The sequence below is a fragment of the Lolium perenne genome, chromosome 7 (genome assembly GCF_019359855.2).
Source record: "Lolium perenne isolate Kyuss_39 chromosome 7, Kyuss_2.0, whole genome shotgun sequence".
NCBI classification, from domain to species: Eukaryota; Viridiplantae; Streptophyta; class Magnoliopsida; order Poales; family Poaceae; genus Lolium; species Lolium perenne.
In genome coordinates this window covers 72,591,130-72,595,861 of record NC_067250.2, presented here as the reverse complement: position 1 = coordinate 72,595,861, position 4,732 = coordinate 72,591,130, and the positions used below count along the sequence as shown (strand labels likewise).

Here is a 4,732-nt window from a genome sequence, read left to right as displayed (position 1 = left end):
CTCAAAATACTAACCAGAAACAGTGATCAAGTTTTATTTATTAAAAATCGCACAAAAATCCTAAAAATACAAGGTTGGTGGCATCTGAAAGATAATTTCATACTAGTTCTAGTGCAATTAGAATCACATCAATCGGAGCTACCAAACTATTTTTATTAGCAAAACAGTACACTGGAAGATTTCCATTTTTAATTTCTGTTTTACAAATTCCAAACAATTAAAAAGGGCGGGAACGTCTAAATAGCAAGACATACATGCACACAGCAAACAGATACAAACACTCAAGGCAGCACACTAGAGAACTACAAGCAATCATCAAACCAGACATGGTACTCTAAGTACCCAGAAAGTCCTAATGCGCGGGGGTAGCTCAATCAAAGCGATTGAGTTTGTCCTATCCATCCTATAGGTTTGGGGGCTGGTCACATATGTTGATGTCTTCACATTGTCGGCATCAGCTTCAACTTGGATTCTTGTCGTAGTTGGTGGTGAAGGGACCGGGTGTTGAGTCGTTGATGTTGAGGCGGAGGAGAAAACTGTGTAGAACTTCTTGTGTCGACATCCCGGAAACATGAGGTCTTCGTAGAGGTAGGTGTTGAGGTGCTCCCAAAGTCGAGATCTTCTCGTGGCTGGCCTAAAAATTACTAGTCAAGAAACTCAGGACTTGATCCCAGACGACTGCAAAAAGTGAAATTCCACAGAGGAACAAGGTCACCTCCTCGACAGACTTTGTTGTCAACCAAAGACATGATCTAATTATCCCTTTGTGGGCACACTAAGTCGGCCTCAAATCTTCAATAGCTGCTGTTGAAGATACAAGAGTCTTCCAAAAAGGTTGATCCATCTTCGACTTTGAGTCTCCGGGTCTGAGTCGGGGACATCGTCCAGTATGTAGGTTTGAAGTGGATGAGACAATAGAGTAAGAATCTTTCAACGAGTTTGGAAATCAGAGAGTGAGATAAGGATCAGAAATTTTGAAGGGATGAGAAAAATTGGAAGCTATTCTTCCGTCTATTAAAGGAAATTTTTTTTGCTTTGCAAATAGTTTAGCCCAAGTAATTGTTTCCTAACTAACGTCCATGCTAACTAAGGTCTCCTACAGTCAGGATAGCTCTGATACCAGCTCTGTGAGGACCCCGGACTAGCTGTCCGAAATTCCTTGGTATGTATACTGTTCACGATCCCATGATCAGTGCGTCGTGAACACATAACCGAACTGATATCAAATTACACCATCCATTACAAAGCAGAATAAAAAAATTACAATGCGGTCACATGACCAATAATTACATATAGCCTCGAAGGGCCTAACTTAATCATCAGAGTAGCGGAATCACATCAGCAGCGTAGAGCCCGAGTCATCTGCCTTAACCCTACAGGCAACTGACTGGAAGAACGTTCCTAGCTCGCATAGACGTTGTCCAATCCTTCTTCATTTGTCGAATTCCTCCAAGTTTGGCCAAGTAAATAGCCAGGGACAAAGTCGTGAGTACATTTGGAATTGTACTCGCAAACCATCAAGAAGGTACTTTGCAAGAGTGCAGGATAACAAGTGCTAATCTAGATGACAAGAGGGAAGAGCTAATTTCTCTTGTGGAAATAGCATGTAGAAGAGAAGTAGTTTCTCTTGTGGATGTAGCATGAGAAAGAGAAATAGTTTCTCTTGTGGATGTAGCATCCCAACATCACAGTTGAAGGGGACACTAAAAAGATCCTATGACATCTCTATATCTTTGTTGAAGAAGATACTTCAAAAGAGTTCTACAACATAAAACACTAGGATGGGAGTAACCCAGTTTATTTCCTTTCCGACCATCTCCAAATGGTCATCACAACTTTCCAGTACCTTCCCGGTACTCCGAAAACAAGTTCCTTCCTTTCCTTTGTCAAACACTTTCATAAAACAAAACTCTTTAGGCTAAGCAACAGCCATTCCAACCGTCCATGACCACGGACACGGCTATTCGAATAGATTTGACTCTGCAGAGTTTGCACACTTTCCCCACAAGATCCGCGAGTTCATCATGTGGGCATCATCCCCGCATATCAACTATGCCATGACAAAAACTCGGACATAGCCTTTCGCCTATTCGTCTTAGCACGGGATCCTACCCTATGGAGTATGTACCTCCCCGGCACCATGGCAGCTCACCTCACTTTGAGCGTGGCTCCACCGCCAAGCCAGGAGACCCATAGTGTCTTCCGGACGGGTCAGCCCCGAAGGCCTCCCGTTATACTATTGTCTCCACCAACGACAATCCGGATTCAGGGGTAACCTTACCCTTATATAGTTGTGCGGTGTCCCATGTTAAGAAGAACAAACTATGAGCTAAGCCCCGTCCCACTCCAGGGTAATGTGGTTGCGCGGGTTAATTGTCACGGGTGAATACTTAGACGCCAAAGTTTTCGAAAACAAGATTTTCTTTCCAACCATCTTTGCCAAGATCCTTTCCTTTCATAAACACACACTTGGGTAAGTCCAACTCACCCAAGGTTTTCAAAAATTATTTTCAACAAGGTATTTTTCCAAGGGGGTTCCCAACCTATAGTTTTATGAAGGAACTAAGAGTCACAATGACATGATGCTAGCCATCATACCACTAAGGGGATGATAATTGAGGTGTTAAGGGGATCATACATACTTAGGATAAGCATGTATAGGGACAACATAATTAAGATGATTCAAACAGGGGTCATGATGTTAATCATCATACCATTAAGAAGATGACAACATGGAAATGGTCAAGGGGGCATACATGCTTAGGGTAAGCATGCATAACATCAACAAGGGGGTTCACATACTTGGGAGCAAGTATGCAAAGAGTAGAGGACCAAAAATCACATATGATACAAGGAACCAAATGTATAATGGAGCAATGAGCACAACAAGAAGGATAAATAGCAAGAGATCAAAAGATGGCTTGCCTTGGCTTATTTGTCCCTGTACTTCTTCAACTCCATCAATATAAGAATTCCAACAACATATATAAATAAAATCCTCGTCCGATTCCACTTCTTCTTCTTCTCCGGAATTGTTCGCATCTATCGCCGGAAAATAAAAAAGGAACACAATCAATCACATTGCATCAACAAGACAACATTCAACAATCAACAACTAACCATGCAGCCAAGGTATAACATACTAAGGACTTATAGATACCACAAAACAACTTTAAGGGTTTTAATTTAGAAAACCCCATTTATTTACCTAGTAAAGGTATGAGTGCATCACAACTTTAGCAATTGCCTCTCTCGGTTATCACCATGGTATAAACCAATTATCCCCTGGTAGATAACATCATGAAGAGGACAAGAGCATTAGTTTGGCATCACAAACATTCACAACATAATTTCAAACATTTTTGGAAAAGTAGAAATCAGTTTTCCTAATTTAATTTGCTCACTTAACATTATACAAAAATAGGAAGCAAACCATATACCACATCATTTGAAAACTTAAGCAAAACAAAAGAGCTAAAGTTAGGTTGCAGAGGTGTTGTTTTGCAAGCATAAAACAAAGGTTGCCCATCTCCACTAAAAAGAGTTGGTCAAGGGTTTTAAATAAACCGAAAAGTTTTGCTTCAACAATGCATGTCACACATAAACATTACTAACAGCAACAAATATGTATGAATAGAGACTAATAATATTTTTCCTATATAGCCAGTACTAATACAAGACTAACCCAATTGGAATCACCCAAAAATATCAAACCTACTATTTTAGGAATTTCTTTGAATCTGACTGTACAGAAAACAAGATCTGTAAGCCATAAATCGTAGGAAAATCCTAAAAATATGAGGCCACTTGCATTTGAAAGGTAATTAAACAGATATGCATACACAATTGGATTTGGGTTCAAATTGTTCCTGAAACTCTCACAAATGGGTTAACAAGATTACTGCATGTCTGTACCATTTGCTTTAACTAAGGAGTTACAGAACAGATAATGGTTCGAAACTGGTTTGAGATGATTAAGAAAACATTCAGTAATCCTACAGAATTGGAATCACTCAATTTGGATTAAAGATGGATTTTTGGTGATTTAAAAGCTAACAGTCATGTCTGCAGAACAGACAGAACAAGTTTAATTCACCAATAATCGTACATAAATCATAAAAATATGGGGTCAGCTGCATATGAAAGGTATTGAATAGGTGGTTCTTACCCAATTGGTTTCATTCAAAAATTCGTTTCCAAGCTCCTGGTTTAATTCGACAAAGTCAGATCTGACCAGATCTTGATCTGTGAACCATTTCAATTTCAGGAGGTCATTTGAAGTGAAACCAACGCCAAAATGAAGGTACTGGAGAGGGCTTTCACCCACCGTTTATTTTTCCCAAAAAGGTTTTGTAAAACGGGAGAAATCTAGCAAACAGTGATTCTGCATGTTTGCAGAACTTTATTTACCATGCAAAATCCGTAACAAATTTGAGGATTAGACCAACGCCAAGTTGTATAACTTTTCAATACCTATCTGTGGAACTTTGAATCAGTCGATTTGGATCTGCACACAGGATTTGACGGATTTTACAAAATCGTACCAGAATCTGAAACAGCAAGATAGCAGAAATTACTACAAGGTTTTGGACGAACTTGGGTCAAGAGTTTCAGATCCGAGGATTGCTCAACCTTCTCCATGCTTGGACCAACATGCACCTGCATCAAGATCCAATCTTGTGAGAGGAGAAAGGAGAAATAGAGGGGGATTCAGCTAGGGTTAGGGGAGAAG

At 39.9% G+C, this 4,732-nt stretch overlaps 1 long non-coding RNA gene across 1 annotated transcript; it reads right to left on the bottom strand.

Moving 5' to 3' along the window:
- Positions 1-2,907: 2,907 nt before the first annotated feature.
- Positions 2,908-4,291, bottom strand: LOC127317094 (uncharacterized). Its single transcript, XR_007860889.2, has 3 exons — positions 4,169-4,291; positions 3,209-3,285; positions 2,908-3,042 (listed from the first exon to the last, which is right to left on the bottom strand). It is a non-coding gene; the product is annotated as an uncharacterized lncRNA (long non-coding RNA).
- Positions 4,292-4,732: the final 441 nt, after the last annotated feature.